Source organism: Leucoraja erinacea, chromosome 35 (genome assembly GCF_028641065.1).
Source record: "Leucoraja erinacea ecotype New England chromosome 35, Leri_hhj_1, whole genome shotgun sequence".
Lineage (NCBI taxonomy): Eukaryota > Metazoa > Chordata > Chondrichthyes > Rajiformes > Rajidae > Leucoraja > Leucoraja erinaceus.
Genome location: NC_073411.1, coordinates 2,054,411 through 2,074,591, shown reverse-complemented (window position 1 = coordinate 2,074,591; position 20,181 = coordinate 2,054,411).

Below are 20,181 nucleotides of genomic sequence, written 5' to 3'. Positions count from 1 at the left end.
AGGTGAAGGGGGACAGATTTAATAGGAATCTGAGGGGTTCCTTTTTCACACAAGGGGTGATGGGTGTATGGAACAAGCTGCCAGAGGAGGTATCTGAGGCAGGGACTATCGCAATGTTTAAGAAATAGACAGGTACATGGATAGGATAGATCTAGAGGTATGTAGGCCAAACACAGGCAGGTGGGATTAGTCAAACTTGGACGTTTTGGCCGGTGTGGGAAAGTTGGGCCTAAGAAGGGCCTTTTTCCATGTTGAATTACTCTATGACTCTATCTGCAACTTGATTTATTTGCATCTTCCTTGCTTGTCCCAGGTCAAGTTGTTACATGAGATATTTGTTTTCATCACTCTTCACGCTGTCTATGTTTTGTTTTGATTTCTGCTCCCCAATCAACAGGTTGCTGTTCCTCACAAAGCAACTGCTCATTCTCTTTTCATTCACACATTGTGAGCATTGCAATTCCGAAACCAAATTGCCTTCCACAAATCACCACCAGAGTGCGCTGTCTACTTTAAATACTCTGTGTCCAAAGCTCCCAACATCACACTATATGGTGGTTCTAAAATTATTACCACTAGAAAAGATGGCGGCCATATTGATCTTGTGTGAGATGCAGCAAAAATGTATCACATTTCAGCAACAGCGCATTCTGTAAACTTGCAGTTCCGTGCATTTATTTTACAGGACAGGAGATATACAATGTGAAGATGGACACAGTGTGAACGTGGATGGCTCTGTGCACTAACACACCTCTGGGCACTCAGTTTGAGATGAGGCTGCAAGAATCAATGTTTCTCTAGCAGCATTCACACAGATGGCACAACCTAATCCACGAGTTTAGAAGACCCTAGACAAGTTGAAACAAATGTCAAGGTCGTGTTGACTCGCTGAAGGAAAAGACCTCCTATGACTTTGTCTACGACCTCCTACGACCCCCCTCGACCTCAGTCTACCACACCTAGCTACGAGTGGAAAATGATCATATGATAAAATTATGCCATGTTTGCATTTTTTTCTCGGGCCAGTTACCGACCTACGACTACTATCACAACCTACTTTGACCTACATTACGATCTACCTACGAGTAAAAAGTATCAATTTTTTCCATGCTAACCTTTTTTTTACTCGTGGACATTCTTTATCAGGCTGGAAAAAACAGCGCGACCTACTTGAGGCCACGAGTACGCGGAGACCACTCACGAGCATGAGGAAGAGTTACGAAGACCTCCTACGACCTCCTACGACATCGTGGCGACCATGCTGCGAGTATAAGTCAAGGGCAAACTTGGCAGAGGTCGCCAATTAGGTCATAAAAGTTGGACAAGGGCTTGACTGGCTCAGGTAGCATCTGCAGAGGGAATTGATAAGTGTCATTTCAAGCTGGAATCCTTCTTCAGTCTGAATGTGGTTCTGTGAAGGCTGAAAAAACCTGAGAGTTGGACATGGCGATAGATGGATACATGTGAAAGGTGTTTGTTTTCAAGATGGGTGGAGTAAGCAAAAAAGGCTAGAGATGAAACCACAAAAGGGGGTCAGAGAAGGAGAGAAATGGATATATCAGGAAGGGAAGATGAGGGTGGGGAGATGGGAAAATGAGGAAGAAATATGGGAGAAATGTGTATGCACCGGGATGCAGGGGTGCAGGAATGGGAGAGAGGTTGGGGGTCTTGCTTAAAATGAGAGTATTCAGTGTTCCAACCATTGGGTGTAAGTTTCCCAAGAGGAATATGAGTTGCTGTTCCTCCAGTTTTCACGTGGCCTCACTCTGGCAATGGAGGGCCCATAGAACACAAATGTCAAGCTTTGTCACTCCACACATCTGCCAATCAAAACCCCTCACCGATATCCACCTAACACTTAACAGGCGTTGTCCCATCCTCATCTTTCTTTGCCAGCCTTCACCCCCGACTATCTGTCTGCACTTGACCCATGCCCCTCCATATAACCATATAACCATATAACAATTACAGCACGGAAACAGGCCATCTCGGCCCTACAAGTCCGTGCCGAACAATTTTTTTTCCCCTTAGTCCCACCTGCCTGCACTCATACCATAACCCTCCATTCCCTTCTCATCCATATGCCTGTCCAATTTATTTTTTAAATGATACCAATGAACCTGCCTCCACCACTTCCACTGGAAGCTCATTCCACACCGCTACCACTCTCTGAGTAAAGAAGTTCCCCCTCATATTACCCCTAAACGTCTGTCCCTTAATTCTGAAGTCATGTCCTCTTGTTTGATATCCATATCCATATCCTTCCTTTCCATAGTTCTGTACAACGTCTTTCTAAAGTAGTGCTTATGCTACTACCATCAGCAGTTGTATCATCAATGAAGATAAGTGAGCCAGTATCTTCAGCAGCCATACATGCCCAGGCCATAACACCTCCACCACCATGTTTAAAAGATGAGGTGGCATGCTTTGGATCTTGGGCAATTCCTTCTCTCCTCCATACTTTGCTCTTGCCATCACTCTGATATGTTAATCTTCGTCTCATCTGTCTACAAGACATTTTTCCAGAACTGTGGTTGCTCTTTTAAGTACTTCTTGGCAAACTGTAACCTGGCCATTCCTATTTTTGTGGCTAACCAGTGGTTTGCATCTTGTAGCTTCTGTATTTCTGTTCATAAATTCTTCTGCGGACAGTCGTCATTGACAAATCCACACCTGACTCCTGAAGAGTGTTTCTGATCTGTCGGACAGGTGTTAGGGTTTTTTTCTTTATTATAGAGCGAATTCTTCTGTCATCAGCTGTGGAGGTCTTCCTTGGCCTGCCAGTCCCTTTGCGATTAGTAAGCTCACCAATGCTCTCTTTCTTCTTAGTGATGTTCCAATCAGTTGGTTTTCGTAAGCCTAAGGTTTTGCTGATGCATCTAACAGTTTTATTCTTGTTTCACGGTCTCATAATGGCTTCTTTGACTTTCATTGGCACAACTTTGGTTCTCGTTGATAAACAGCACTAAAAGTCTCCAAAGGTGATGGGAAAGCCTCCAACCTGGCAAACAGCCATTCACAATTACTCTCTGGTATCTCCCATTCAGCCACTGTTGAATCCATTTTGCTACTCCATCATTAATACCCAACAATTGAACCTTCTTAACCAACCTTCCATGTGGAACCTTGTCAAAGGCCTTACTGAAGTCCATATAGACAACATCCACCACTTTACCCTCATCAATGTCCCTAGTAACCTCTTCAAAAAATTCAAGAAGATTATTCAAACATGGCTCAAATCCATGTTGACAGTTCCTAATCAGACCATGTTTATCCAGATGATTATATATATTATCTCTAAGTATCCTTTCCGTTAATTTGCCCACCACTGATGTCAAACTAACAGGTCTATAATTGCTAGGTTTACTCTTAGACCCCTTTTTAAACAATGGAATAACATGCGCAGTATGCCAATCCTCTGGCAGCATTCCCGTTTCTAATGACATCTGAAATATTTCTGCCATTGCCCCTTATATTTCTACACTAACTTCCCTCAACCCTAGGGAATATCCTGTCAGGACCTGGAGACTTATCCACTTTTATATTTTTCTAAAGTGTCAGTACTTCCTCTCCTTTGATCCTCATAGTTTCCTTAGCTACCCTACTTGTTTCCCTTACCTCACATAATTCAATATCCTCCTTGGTGAATGCCGAAGAAAAAGAAAAATTGTTCAATACCTCCCCATCTCTTTTGGCTCTGCAGATAGCTGTCCACTCTGACTCTCTAGTGGACCAATTTTATCCCTCATTATCCTTTTGCTATTAATATAGCTGTAGAAACCCTTTGGATTTACTTTCACCTTACTTGCCTTTTCTAATTTCTTTCTTAAGATTCTTTTTACATTCTTTATACTCCTCAGGCACCTCATTTACTCCATGCTGCCTATAATTATTGTAGATCTCTCTCTTTTTCAGAACCAAGTGTTCCTCAAAAAATTCCAAAAGATTAGTCAAGTATGATTTCCCCTTCATAAATCCATGCTGACTTTACCTGTCAGAGACTTGCATTAAAATAATGCATTTTAATCCAACGGTCTTTACTTGCTCCCTGCCATGCTCCTGCCTGCCTTGTAGAATGAACATTCTGAAGCTAACCTGTATCAAATTCCACACCACAGCTTTGGATCCCACCTCCCCGCCAATCGAGATTAAACCATTCCAAGTATTAACTGCAAAACTAACCATCGGGATATTTGTCCCTTTTCAGTTCTGGTGGAACCCGTTCCTCCAGTACAGGTTACTTCTGCTCCAGATGAGATCCCAATGGTCCAAAAATTGGAATCCCAGCACTATCTCTTCAGCCACACACTCATCTATCCTAAACTCCAATTCTTACCCTCAATAATACGTGGCACTGAGCTAGCAGCCACAGGTCACTACCCACAATGGCCCTGCTTTTGAATCATTTGCCTAACCCGCACATTCACTCCTGTAAAATAAAGAGAAGATGAATGTAATGTAAAAGCGGAGGAAGGAAAATAGATGGGGGGGGGGGGGGGGGGGGGGGGGGGGGGGGGGTTAGTGGGAGAAATGAATGTGCATGTGCTTCCAGCTGGGGCACAGGATAGAGAGATAGGGAAATGGGGTGTGGTGGGTGTTACTTAAAATTGGAGCTAACACTCATCCCCCATCCTTCCCCCCTCAGTTCCCCGTGCCTCTACAAGATGCACATCCATTTATTCCACTATCCACCCAATTCCCCCGCCCCTTCCCCCAATACCCGTTCCTCGGGTTTCATATTTCACTTATTTTATGTTATTTTATGGATTTCTTGTCTTTTCATATCTGGCCTTTGTCCACCCATCTGCCAATCACCCCCCCCCCCCCCCCCCTCACCTGTGTCCCCCCCCCTCAGTTGCCAGCATTTATCCCACCACCACCTCTTTTCCAGCTTTCTCTCCCCACTACAAATAGTCTGAAGAAAGGTTCCAACTCGAAACATCTCTCATTCACATATTACAGAGAAACTGCCCGACCCGTTGAGTCCTTGAAGCACTTCTGATTTCTAACTAATTGGAGACAGTTGGTTTGTAAGTTTCAAGACTGCACCAACACTGGAGCTGTTGCAGAGAGTGTGGAATCACTCCTAAATATCCCACTGAGCAACGAATCAACCACCAGTTTAAACTTTTCTCCCACTCGCCGCCTCACCGACACAGTGACCGTAGTGTATAACATGGATAGGGTGCACTGCTGCAACCTTCTAGAATCTTCCAGATCACTGGCATCTGCCACCTGTAGGGAAGAAAAAAGGAGCCGGATGAAAAAGGATCCATTTCCAAGGTGTTCTCCAAGTTAAATGTAATCTTGCTTCGAAATAAACATGGCTGTTCCTTTATTGCATCAGGTGAAGCAGCAGTGTTGTAATGTTATACTTACTGCAGTCCAAAAAACGTTAATTCTTTGTTTGCCATTTGCTGGCACGTTTTAGAAAATTGTCTAGATTTTGTTGCCGGCAGACAAAGTCTGATTCATTTGCAGAGTAATGAAGAATGTAATTAAAACAAAAAATCTTCATGTTTTGGAATTCAGACACAAAAACAGAAAATACTGGTAAAACTCAGCATCAGTGGAAAGAGAAACAGTCAACAGTCTGAAGAAGGGTTTCGGCCCGAAACGTTGCCCATTTCCTTCGCCAGTCGGAAGAAGGGTTTCGGCCCGAAACGTTGCCTATTTCCTTCGCTCCATAGATGCTGCTGCACCCGCTGAGTTTCTCCAGCATTTTTGTGTGCAGTCAACATTTAAGGTCGATGCCCATTCAACAGAATCAGTAACGAGAGAGATGCAAGGTAGTTTTCAATGGATGAGGAGGCGAGGGAAGGATGTATAAAGCAAAGGGAATGAATGTGATGTGATTAATTGAAATGGCTTCATGACTGCAGTTACCAGCACGTTAAGACTCTTTGTCTGGGTAATGAATAGTCAATATTGTGGTCAGACCAAACAGGCTAGAACTGATGAGTTAGAAAAGAAAATTGACTTGACATGACCAACAAAAATGAAAATGTGGTATTCTGGACAATCTATGCAGGATAGGCAGATTATGTGGAAAGAGACACAGTTAACTTTCCAGATGAGGGACATGCACTCAGAGAGAAATATGAAGCATTCCACATTATACATCACAACATTTACCTGGCACTGAACCAGAAGTTACAAATGAACCATTTTGAATATGTGCCTGGAATTGAACTTAGATCCCAAATCTTCTGATCTGTGTGCTGCGGAAACATGTTTGTCAGCGTACCAATATTTCGCAGAAGATAAATGACAGATAAGCGCAGCAAACACCACTATAGCAGTTGTTTCCTGCCAGCTCAACAGCAACAGATATTGTGCAGAGACATGCTGTGAATATTCTGCAGAAAGTGGCCAGTACTTTTTACATTCAATGTTTAAAATATCAGTGTCACCTTCTCATAAGACCTCTCCTAATTGTGTGTTGGGAACACTGCTTATTGAACATGATCATTTCTGCAAGAGGGTGTGTTATTAGAATACATATATTAAGATTCATAACCAACTGCCTCAAGTCCTCGTGAAAGCCAATTGTGGCCTTTGTTTTGAAAGAGTTCTAAATGTCAACGGTCGGAGAAAATCCATTAAGGTGGTAAATTAGGATTTACCACTTTTAGGATCCACAAAAAGTTAATCTGCAAGTCGAACCAGTTGTAAGCAAGGCAAATGCAATGGTAACATTTATTTTGAAAATACTAGAGTATAAAAACAGGAATATAATGCTGTGGCTATTCAATGCACAGGTGTGACCGCATTTGGAGTATTGTGAGCAGTTTGAGGCCCCATATCTGAGGAAGGAAGTGCTGGCTTTGGAGAGGGTCCAGTGGAGGTTTACAAGAATGATCCCAGGAATGATTGATTAACATCTGATGAGAGTTTGACAGCACTGGGCCTGTACATGCTGGAGTTTAGGGTGAAGGAGGATCCCATTGAAACGTACCGAATAATGAAAAGCCCGGCTAGAGTGGATGTGTAGAGTATGGTTCCACTAATGGGATAGTTGAGGACCAGTGGCTTTAGCCTCCGAATAAATGGACACATCTTGAGAAAGGTGAGGAGGAAGAATTTCTTTAGTCAGTGGATGGTGAATCAGTGGAATTAATAGTAAGATTAAACGAGTACTTACCAGTACGAAGTTTGATCTGTATTTTATGAGGAGTTACGATGAGGGATTACGTGAAGAACCCACCCAGCGCGCAGGCGCGGCATACTTCCAAGCAGCGGTGTGGAATCACAGATAGACACAAGTTGAAGTAAAGATAGTAAAGACCAATGAGACATCAGTCCGAGTTTGATCTATACAATGAGGGTGGGAGCGGAGGGCACGTAATCCCTCATCGTAACTCCTCATAAAATACAGATCAAACTTCGTACTGGTAAGTACTCGTTTAATCTTACTATTTTACTTCGGAGTCACGTGAGTGACTACGTGAAGACTTGAAAGGTCTGTGATTTCAAACCGTGTAACAGTTATATCACTCACTGCCGAAAGATCATCGAGGGAGGAAGTGGTATCTAAAGACCAACAAGTTTGTTTAGTTTTAAAAACACAAATGTTTATTAAACTACAACAAAAAATAGCTCCCCTGGGCTTTTAAATTATAAGTTTGCGGTTTCTAAGATTCTTTCCGCAAAGACGTCCTTTTCCATCAGCGGTTTCCTGTAGAATTTTTGAAAAGTCGATTCCCTAGACCATCCCGCTGCTCTGAGGATGTGGTCTAGGGGAACCTGCATCCTATCCGCCGCTGAGGTGGATGCTGCCCTGGTTGAATGGGATTTAAAAACATCTGTGTTAATCCCTGCCATGTTAAGGACCTGTTTCAACCATCTGGATATTGTCTGGCTGGTAACCCGTCCAAAAGGCTTTTTGTGGCTGACCCATAAGGCTTTTTCTCTCCCTCTAAGAGTTTGGGTAGTGTCTAAATAATGATGAAGGTGGGTCACCACACACAGCCTAGGTTCTGGAGGGTATGCCCGGAAGATCAACGGGGAGTTGGATGTACCTGGTCTGCTCTGTTTTACCAACCCCGGCATGGTGAAAGTAATGGTATCTGGGGTGGTCACCATGTGGTTCAGATTTAGCTGATGCAGCGACTGAACCCTTTGAGCTGAGACAAGCGCCATGAGCATGAGGGTCTTATAAGTGGACTGTTCCAGGCTCAGGGATCCCACCGGAGGCCAACCTCGAAGGTGTGTCAATACTACACTCACATCCCACATATGGGTGTATCTAGGTGTAGGGGGTTTGGTGTTGTAGATCCCTTTAAGTAGTTTGATAACCAGAGGGTGGGATCCCACACACTATGCTGTCCTATGGGCATAAGGTATGCGGACAGGGCGCTCCGGGCTGCATTGATGGCACTCTAGCTCATCTTTTGGTCATGGTGCAGGTGGGCCAGGAACTCCAGCACATCCGAGATCGAAGCCGTCTTGTAGGATGTCCCTGCTTCCAGACAGTACTGTTCCCATTTTCTGATGTAGGTCAGGTACTGTTTTTTGGAGGAAACTCGCAGGGATGCCGACATGGTGGCGATTGTTCTCTCTGATAACCCCAATCCCCGGTAAGGTCTGTTCAGAATCTGGAAACCAGGAGGTTCAATTTTTGGTGGCATGGATGACTAATGCCAGTTACCGGGTGAGTCAATAATTGGGGGTGGTTATGAAGGACCATAGGTGTCTCTACCACCATGTCGTGGAACATTGGGAACCATGGTTGGGTAGGCCAGTCGGGCACGACCAGAATGCCGGAGGCTGAGTCTGCCTGCATTTTCTGGAGTACCCGACTGATGAGGCAGAAGGGAGGGAAAGCATAGAAAAAGAAATTTCCCCAATCCAGCGTGAAGGCATCTACCGCTGCTGCCTCTGGGTCTGGTTCCCAAGCCACATACATGGGTAGTTGGTGATTTAATCTAGACGCAAACAAATCTATATCTGGCGTACCATATTGCTTGACAATTCTAGCAAATAGTTTTGGGTCCAACATCCATTCGATGTTGTCATTGAATTTTCGTGACCTGGTGTCCGCCACTAAATTTAGCTTGCCTGGTAGATAGGCAGCTGATAGCCAAATATGTCTCTCGACACACCATTGCCAGATTATAGTAGTTAATTTGTCGCATGATACTGATTTTATGCCACCCATGTGCTGGATATAAGATACCGCCGTAGTGTTATCAATCATAATCCTAACATGCACATGCCGCATATCAGATGTATATGCTTTTAGCCCATAAAAGGCGGCGAGCATTTCCAAGAAGTTAATGCCCAGTGATTGTAGTAGCGATGCCTCTGAGTTAGTCCATCTGCCACCTGTGCTGTCTATGGAGTTAGTAGCTCCCCAGCCTAAAGCACTGGCATCCGTTGTAATGGTTATGTTAGGATTAGTGACGGCGATAGGACTGTAACTGTGCCAAATATTATCGACCCACCACTGAAGTTCTGATTTGGCTTCAGTGGGTAACTCCATTTTGCGGTCATAATGCCCTCTGTTAAGACGTAGTGCATGAGTCCTTGCCCTTTGCAAATTTTGATAATGCAAGGGCCCATGTTGGGCAGCCGGGAATGTTGCTACTATGGAGCCAATAACTCTGGCTACGTGCCGTATCCTTGGTTGCGGTGTAGCAATTAAATTGTTACAAGCTTCGATGAGTGAAACTTTTTTGTTTCTAGGCAGAGTGACAGTCATATGGATAGTGTCAATAGTGAAGCCTAGGTAATCCATGTTAGTAGTAGGCTCCAATATTGATTTATCTGGGTGTAGGATGAATCCCAAAGTTTCAAGGAGTTGTTTAGTGGCTACAACTCCTGCGACAGCTAGTTCCCTTGCTCTCCCCAATATGAGAACATCGTCCAGATAGGCCACGACTAAATGTTTTTGTTCTCTCAATTTTTTCATGGCCACTTTGAGAATTTTTGTAAATAATCTGGGAGCTGTCGTTAAACCATTGGGCAAGGCTCTGTACTGCCACAGTTGGCCCATCCAGATAAATTTCCGATATTTGTAATAATCTTTATGAATGGGTACTAAATATTAAGCATCCTTGATATCTATGCTTGCCATGTAGTATCCCTTGGAGATCAGTTGTCTGGCAGTGACAAATGTCTCCATTTTGAAATGTTGATACTCAACAGACTGATTGAGTGACGTCAAATCAATAATAATGCGACACCCACCATCTTTCTTGGATTTAAGAAAAATATTTGATACAAATTCGTGCGGCTCGTGTGTGGTCATTTCTATGATGCCTTTAGCCACGAGCCTATCTAGTTCAGCTTGTCCTTCTACCTTCTCAAGTGCTGAGGGAAGGAATACCCTTTGGGGCATGTGCTGAACTGGAGGTTCTCAGCCTGGTTTGAATTCAATTTTGTATCCACTGATACTGTTGAGTATAAACTTATTGTTAGTTAAGGAGCACCAAACATGCTTGAAGAACCTCAAACGTCCTCCTGTTAATACAGCACCCATTGTCTGTGTATGTTGGCAGGAACCAGACCCACCTACCTCCATGTTTATTTGTGGGGCCGTTTTCGGTAGGTTTGGCCCAAGGTTGTCCGTGTTGGTGCTGCGGTGGGGCGGCGCATCTTCCCACGGCTCCGCCCTGGGCCCCGCTCTAAAAAAGAGCTCTGGGGGTAGTGGGAGGCGGTCACCAGGCTTTCACCAGCTCGGTACCTGCTGGTGGATGCCGAGGCGTGCTGCCAACTGGGTGTCTTCACCCTGCTCGGTCCTGGCCCTGCCCTCATGAGGCCTACTGGTTTGGCCGCCTCTTCCAACTCCTTCAGTTTTTTGGCCAAATCTGCACCAAATAGCAGCGCCTCTCGTTCGGGCGCTGGAGCTTTGCAGAGGCCTGCATATGTCGGGTTGAGGGCAGGCCTAATGTTGTCCCGCCGTAGGCTATTGAGCTCATAGGTGGTGCTGCACATCAATGCGAGTGCATCCTGCTGGGGTATGGTTAGGTCTTCGTTCCCCATGGACCGAGCAAAGGCGGTGATGGCTGCTGAGTGGAGTTTCAGGACCCGCTGCATCTTTACTTCCTGAGCCCTGATCTGCTGCCCCAGCTGGTTCCATATCTGCCCGTTGACCGTTTTGACCCTCAGCGCCTCGCAATTCTCTGGCGCTGTGTACGTGTCAAGGGCCTGCTGGACAGCCTTGTCCTGCAGCGGGTTGTTGGACAGCCTGTTTAATGCTGGCCGCCATTCTGGGTGCCCTCGAACATAGAGGGTACAGAAGGGTGTGGTGAGGAGGAGGCCAAAGCCCGTCCTCCTGGGAGATGCCTAGCCTGCATCTCCTCATCGATCATTCGCTCTAGGAGCTGCCTCATGCAGCTGATGCGAGCGTCTCCCCGTTTCGGTGGTGGAGAGCGTTCCCGTTCCTCCGATGAATCGGAGGACACCGGCCGGTCGGTTTTGTGAGTAGCCTTCCTCCCTGAGCGGGGCGTCGATATCTGCAGCACAGGGGGCGGCTCGGTGTCGGGTGAGCGGGAGCGTTGAAATGGCTCCTCCGCTACGAGTGGCTGCCGCCCAGCTATGGACCCCTCCTCGGGTGGAGTTGGGCAGGCAGTCCTTCTGGCTGGTCGCTTTCGAGAGGCCATGATTCTCCCTAGAGCGACTCTGTAACACAAAAAAGGCACTTACCTGAGGTCTTGTCTTTATGCTGCAACTGGAGAGCCTGGCTCCAGCTGCTGCCGCTGTTGCACTGCTGACGTAATGCCGCGCCTGCGCGCTGGGTGGGTTCTTCACGTAGTCACTCACGTGACTCCGAAGTAAAATTGCCATAGAAGACTGTGAAGGGCGTCAATGGATAATTTTAAGGAAGAGATTGATAGATGCTCGATTAGTACGGGTGTCAGGGTTTATGGGGAGGGGCAGGAGAATGGGCTTGAGAGGGAAAGATAGATCAGCCATGATTGAATGATGGAGTAGACTTGATGTGCTGAATGTCCTAATTCTGCTCCTATGACTTATGAAATTAGGAAACTTCTGAACTATTGCCCTTAATTCAAGGGGTCAGATCCATGGAAGCGTCAAGTTGGAATGGAAAGATCAAAATTCTATTAAATAATTGAAGCAGCAGCAAAAAAATGGTAATGATAAAAAATACAGCAAACATAAATAATTATACAGAAACTTCATACCCGAGTCAGACGTGAACCAGAAGCCGATAGGGCATTATGTTCAACAAATGTATTATCAATTACATATAAATGACCGAAATGTACATGTCGATCCAGATCAGCTGCAGAAACGGGTTGAGAAATGGTAAGTGGACTTTGAATGCAATAAGAGATTATACAGTTAATGGCAAGATCCTTAACAGCATTGATATACAGAGTGATCTTGGAGCCCAAGTTCATAGTTTGCAGAAGGAGGCAGCACAAGTAGATAAAGAAGGTGGTAAAGATGGTGTACGGTATGCTTGTCTTCATAGCAAGTAGCATTGAATACAAGAGTCAGGAAACAATGATGCCCCTGCGTAGGGCTTTGGTTTGGTCGCATTTGGAGTATTGTGTGCAGGTATGGTTGCCCCATTGCAGGAACTATGTGGAGGTTTTGGAGCGGATGAACAGCAGCTTTACCAGAATGGTGTCTGAATTATGACACCAATGTTGCCTGGGTTTCAGCAACTAAGTTACAGAGAAAGGTTGAACAAGTTAGGGCTTTATTCTTTGGAGCGCAGAAGGTTAAGGGGGGACTTGATAGAGGTTTTTAAAATGATGAGAGGGATAGACAGAGTTGACGTGAAAAAGCTTTTCCCACTGAGAGTAGGGAAGATTCAAACAAGGGGACATGACATGAGAATTAAGGGACTGAAGTTTAGGGGTAACATGAGGGGGAACTTCTTTACTCAGAGAGTGGTAGCTGTGTGGAATGAGCTTCCAGTGAAGGTGGTGGAGGTTTTTATCATAAAAATTGGATAGTTATGTGGATGGGAAGGGAATGGAGGGTTATGGTCTGAGTGCAGGTATATGGGAGTAGGGGAGATTATGTGTTCGGCACGGACTAGAAGGGTCGAGATGGCCTGTTTCCGTGCTGTAATTGTTATATGGTTATTATATGGTTATTAGTTTAGTTGTTAGCTTGTAGATGACCTTGCCAGGGAAAAGGAAACTGTGGATTTGGTTTTGTGTAATGAACCGGATTTGATTCGGGAATTTAAGGTAATGGAAGCACTAGGAGATAGTGAAAATAAGGTGATAAAATTCAACCATCAATTTGAGATGGAGAAGATGAAATTGGATGTGTTAGTAATACTATTGAGGAATGGTGATCACAGAAGCATGAGGCAGGAGATGGCAAAAGTTGATTGGAAAGGGACCTGAGCTGGAGTGACAATGGAACAGCAATGGCAGGAATTTCAGGGAATAATTTAGAAGATGCAGGATATTTTCATTCCGAAGAGGAAGAAAGATTCTAAGAGGAAAATTAGATGACCGTGGTAACAAGGGAAGTCAGAGACAGTAACAAACTAAAAGAAAAGGGATAACACATTGAAAAGATAAGTAGAACGTTAGAGAATTAGGAAGCTTTTAAAAAACAACAGAAGGTAACTAAAAAGGCAATATGGGGGAAAAGATGAAATATGAATGCAAGCTTGCTAATAATAATAAAGAGGATAGCAAAAGTATCTTCAGATACATAAAGTGTAAGAAAGAGGCAAGAGTGGACATTGGACCACTGGAAAATTATGCTGGAGAAGTGATAATGGGGAATAAAGAAATGGTAGATGAATTGAATACATTTTTTGCATCAGTCTTCACAGTGAAAGGCACCAGCAATGTGCCCGAAATACAAGAGAGTTAGGAGGTAAAAGTTAGCGTAGTGGCTATTACCAAGGAGAAGGTGCTTGGGAAGCTGAAAGGTCTAAAGGTGAATAAGATGGACTGCACCCCAGGGTTCTGATAGAGGTGGCTTTAGAGATTTGAGGCATTGGTAGTGATATTTCAAGAATCACTAAAATCAGGAATGCTTCCAGTCGATAGGAAAATTGTAAATATTACTCCGCTATTCAATACTGGAGCAAAAAAAGTGGAAACACTTGTCCGGTTATCCTGACTTCAGTGGTTGGTGAGATTAGCGAGTCCATTACAAAGGATGAGGATTATGCGTACAGTACTTAAAAACACATGATAAAATAAGCCGGTTAGCATGGTTTGGTGAAAAGGAGATCTAGCCTGACGAGCCTGTTGGAATTCTTTGAGGGATTAACTAGCAGGATAGACAAAGGAAAGTCAGTGGATGTTGTTTATCGGGATTTTGAGAAGGCCTTTGATAAAGTGCCATGTGTGAAGCTGCGATAGATGATGAGAGCCCATGGCATCAGGGATTGAGGGAATATACTAGCATGGATAGCAGGTTGGCTGGAGGACAGAAGGCAAAGAGTAGCAATATAGGTGGCTTTTTCTGGTTGGCTGCCAGTGACTAGCGGTGTTGCGTCTACTAGGTGGAGTGACAGTTCGTGCAGAGTAAGCAGGGCCTCTGCAAACGGACGTAGACTGGTTGGGAGAGAGGGTAATGAAGTGGCAGATGGAATACAGTGTAGCAACGTGTTGACTCATGCATTTGGTCATAGGAATAAAGGCGTAGACTATTTACGAAATGGGGAGAGAATTTTGAAGTGCCCTGGGAGTGCTGGTGCAGAATTCCCAAAAGGATGCAAGTTCAATTGGAGAATGGCGGGGATTAAGTTTCTGTATAATTATTTATGTTCACTGTACTTCTTATCATCACTATTTTTTGCTGATGTTCATAAGTTACAAGAACAGAATTAGGCCATTCGGCCCATCAAGTCTCCTCCGCTATTCAGTCATGGCTGATCTATCTTTCCCTCTCAATCCCATTCTCCTGCCTTCTCCCCATAACCCCTAACCCCCAACCTAATCAAGAATCTCTCAATTTCCACCTTTAAAATATCAATTGAATTGGCCTCCTCAGCCTCTGGTTGTCAGGGGTGCTTATGCCATTCCTTCCTGAGCCAGTCGGGGCTTCACCTCCCTCTAGTGTTGAGAGGGGCTATTGCCCATGCAGGGCCCCAAGCGACGGTTTGTACAGCTTGGGTTCCTTTAGCACATTCAATAATGTCCTCATTAGTTTGGGTGGCCTGAGGTACCACTGCACCCTGGTCCACAGCTGGCAGGCTCCTTAGATAATATTCCATTACCACACGATCCACAACTTCCTCAGAGTTATGCCGGTCGGGCTGGAGCTAGTAAGTGGCGAGACTCCATAGTTGGGGCAGCTCAGGTCAGGGAGGTTTGTTGGGGTGGTATTTCCAGTCATGGAATTGTGCCATGACCACGAGGGAGAGGCCAACACATTGCAGTACCTCTGTCTTGGTGGCATCACAGTGTGTAGTCATTGCACAGTAGGTGATAAATAAGCCTGCCGGGTCTCACCACTCAGGTATGGAGCCAAGATGTGCATTCAATTCCTGACACCCCCATCCTTCCCTCTCAGCAGTCAGTTGAAATGTGTTTCAAAATGCTTAGGCATGCTTGCACATGCACCCCAGGGCAATGTACCTTCACTGGCACAAAGCAGCAGTGATTCTGTTATGGGTCTACTCTTGGGTTGCTGCTGTAGTTCTCAGGCAACTCACTGTTATTCAATGCTGGTCTCAAATAAATGCCAGTCAGTCCCTCAGGACCCAGTATACATGCCCACATTCTCCACCAATGTGACATTGGTCATGACACCACATCAGCAATAAACACACTGGAACACACAGTAAGGTGGACTCACATAATGGGCTTTATTTCACAAAACAAGGTAATCCCTCTTCCACCTCCTCCCCCACCCCCAGGGTTTATAAGGACAAGGATCATATGAATTGGTTCAATAACCATTAATCGATCCAACTGTTGCTCATTTGCCCATGGCTGGGAATCGGAGTGGACCTTAAAGTGGACATGTTGTCACAATATATAAATGACCTGATGTAAATGTAGCTGGGTTGTTGAGAATGTTTGTTGACTATACTAATACTGGTGGAGTTGCCGATAGTAAGGAATGCTGCCAGAAGACAGAGCGGGATCAAATGTAAGAAGAGAGTACGCAGTTAATGGCAAGACCCGTAAAAGCATCGGTGTGCAGAGGGATCTTGGAGTCCAATTTCATAGTTTACAGAAGGTGGCAGCAGAAATAGATAAGGTGGTAAAGGAGATAAATTGTGTGCTTGCCTGCACTGCGAGGGGGATTGAATACAAGAGTCTGGGAGTCACGATGCAGCTGTATAGGACTTTGGTTAGGCCACATTCAAAGTATTGTCTGCAGTTCTGGTCGCCCCACTACCGGAAAAACAGTTCACAAGATGTGGAGGTTTTCGAGAGGGTGCAGAGGAGATTTACCAGAATGCTACCTGATTAGTTTAGTTTAGTTTATTATTGTTACATACACTCAGGAACAGTGAAAAGCTTTTTGTTGCATGCCATCCAGTCATTGGAAAAACTATACATGATTACAATCATGCTGTCCACAGTGTAGAGGTACAAGATAAAGGGGGCAACATTCAGTGCAAGAAAAAGTCTGATAATGTTTATTAAACATAGTTCAAAGGTCTCCAATGTGGTAGATGGGAGGTCAGGACTGCATTCTCTCTGGTGAAAGGACTTTCCAGGGGCCAGTTGTTAGGGTTTCAACGACTTGAATTTGCTTTGTTGGAATATCACAGGTTGAGGGGAGACTTGATAGAAGTAAACAAAATTATGAGAGGCATGGATAGGGTAGATGGTCATAACCTTTGATCCAAGGGTGGAAAGTCCAACACTAGAGGTCATAGCTACAAGGTGGGATGTCTTAGAGTATCTCCGAGTCATACAACAAAGAAACAGGCCCTTTGACCCAGCTGGCCCATGACAATCAAGGTGCCACATCTACAGCTGGCCATGTTTGGCCCATATCCCTCTTAAATTTTCCTTTCCATGTGCCTGTGCGTATGTCTTTTAAATGGTATTGTTTCTGCCTCAATTACAGTACCTCCAACGGCAGCTCATCTCTTGTACCCATCACCCTGTGTTTGGAAAACGTTCCCCTTCAAATCAAGTCACTTTTATTTCTATAGCACATTTAAAAAACAACTCTCGTTGGCTAAAGTGATTTACATTGGTGGAGGTATTAACGTTATACAACATTGGTTCATAGATTAAGTACATACATAAATAAATACATATAGCCCTCTCACCTTCAACCTAATCCTCTGGTTCTTGATTCCCCTATACTGGGTAATAGACTATCCATCCTATCCCCTCATGATCATATACAACTCTATAATATCACCTCACATCCATACACTCTCCAAAGAATACAGTCCTAGCCTGCCCAACCAGTCCTTATAGCTCAGTCCCTCAAGACCTGATAACATCCTTGTTCAGGTAAATCTCTACATTAATTCTAGTTTAACAACACCTTCTATAGGTGGGTGACCAACTCTGATCACAATACTATAACTGTGGCCTCACTAGTACCTTGTACAGTTGTAACATCCAAACTTCTACCCACAAACTCCTGATTGGTGAAGGCCAAAGTGCCAAAATCCTTTTTGCCCAGCCTATCAACCTGTGCTACCAATTTCAATGAACTATTCACCTGCATTCCGAGATCTCTGTTCTGCAAAACTCCCCAGTCCTGATATTTATAGTGAAGATCCCGCCCAGATTAGAGTTCCCGAAATGCTGTACCTCACATTTATCTGCATTAAACTCTATTAACGATTATTCTGCCCCCTTGCCAACTGATCCTGCTGCACTTTTTGACAACTACTTTCACTGTCTACAATACCAGCCACTTTAATGTAATCTGCAAATTTACTTACCATGCCTTGTAGGTTCACATCCAAATTGTTGATGTAAACCACAAACAGCAGTGGATCCTGCACCAATCCTTGAGGCACGTCCTCAAGTCCAAAAAACAATGTTCCACCACCACCCTCTGTTTCCTGCCATGAAAACAATTTTCTATCCAGGCCATTAGCTATCTTTGGATCCCATGCGATCTAACCTTCCAGAACCCCTACCATGCGGTACCTCATCAAATGCCTTGCTGAAATCTATGTAGAAAATGTCTACAGCTCTGCCATCAACCTATATGGTTACATAGAGTCATAGAGTCATACAGTGTGGACACAGGCCCTTCGGCCCAACTTGCCCACCCCGGCCAATAATATCCCAGCTACACTAGTCCCACTTGCTTGCGCTTGGTCTATCTCCCTCCAAACCTGTCTTATCCATGTACCTGTCTAAATCTTTTCCCCTTCACCTTGAACCTGTGACATCTGGTCCACGATTCCCATACTCTGGGCAAGAGACAGTGCATCTCCTGATCTATTCATCTCATGATTGTGTACACCTCTATAAGATTACCCTATTAAACCCCCCTCTATAGCTCGCACCCCCCAGTCCTGGCAACGTCCTCGTAAATATTTTGTGAACCTATTCAAGCTTGACATTATCTTTCCTATAACACGGTGCCCAGAACTGAACACAATATTCTAAATGTGGTCTCACCAACATCTTATTCACTGCGACATGACCTCCCAACTTCTATACTCAATACTCTGACTGATGAAGGCCAAAGTGCCAAAAGCCTTTTTGACCACCCTGCCTACCTGCGAGTCAACCTTCAAGGAACCGTGCACATGTACTCCTAGATCCTTCTGCTCTACAACACTACCCAGAGGCTTACAATTTACTGTTTAGGTCCTGCCCTTGTTCGATGACTGAAAATGCAACACCTCACACTTCTCAGTATTAAATTCCATCAACCATTCTTCCGCCCACCTGGCCAATTGATCCAGACGTGTACAAGAAGGATGAGTTGCACCTGAACTGGAAGGGAACAAATATCCAGGCAAGCAGGTTGGCTCTACTATATGGGTGGGTTTACACTATATGGGGTGATCCACAGAGGTCACCTGCACTCCCTGTCTATTTCCTTTTCTCATGCTCGCCCACCCTCTCTCTTCCTGGACCTTGGGCATTATGACTTCACTGCACATCTTATCAAAGACGCTCTCATTCTCCTGGATAGTCCAAAGGTCATCCAGATGCACGTCTTGCTTCCGATCACAGTCCTTAACAAGCTGCACCTGGACACAATAACTACAGGTATAATAGTTACAGTCTCCAGCAGTTTTCCTACCTTCCCACATCCTGATTGAGCAGTATTGAACCAATGTACCTGCCACCTGCGCTGCACTCACCCAAGAAAGAAAAGAACAATCACAAGACTCACACACGTGCTGAATTTACGTTATCTTCTAAACCAACATGCCACCCCCCCCACAACAATTGCCCCACACACAGCACTCGCCCCTCCCCCCACACAGCGCTTGCCCCTCCCCCACACATAGCACTCGCCCCCCCATCCACACACACACAGCACATGCCTCTCTCCCACACACACAGCACTTGCCCCTCCCCCACACCACAGCACTCGCCCCTCCCCCACATACAGTACTTGCCCCTCCCCCCCACACCGTACTTGCCTCTTCCCCCCTACAGAGCACCTGACCCACCCTACGCCCCCACCCTCCCCAGCATCTGAAACACCGCCCTTCCCATTAATGCACAATCTTTTATCTAGGGTAGGGAAATCAATAACCAGATGACAAAGGTTTAAGGTGACAGAGAAAAATTCATTAGAAATCCAAGGGACAACTTTTTTACTCAGAGAATATTGGGTTTTCTGTTACGAGCTGCCAGAGGAGGGACAGTGGCTGTGGCAGGTACTATTACAGCATTTAAAAGACACATGGAGAGTTACACGAAAGGAAAGGTTTAGAGCCATATGGGTCAAATATGTGCAAATGAGCCAAGCTTAGATGGGGCAATTTGGTGAGCATGGACAAATGGGGCTGTCGAGCCTGTTTCCGTGCTGTATGACTCTATGACAGATGGATAACTTGCCCCGTGTGATGCTGCTAAACAAGATGAGAGTGCAAGGTATTAGAGGGAAGATACCTGCATGGATAGCAGGTTGGCTGAATGGCAGAAGGCCAACAGTGGGGAAAAAGGTACTTTTTGTGATAGGCTACAGGTGACTAGTGGTGTTCTGTTGGGGTCGGTGTTGAGGCCACTACTCTTCACATAGTTTATCAATGATTTGGATGAGGAAATTGATGGATATGTGGCCGTTTGGAGATAGGTGGAGGAGTAGCTAATGTAGAGGAAGCAG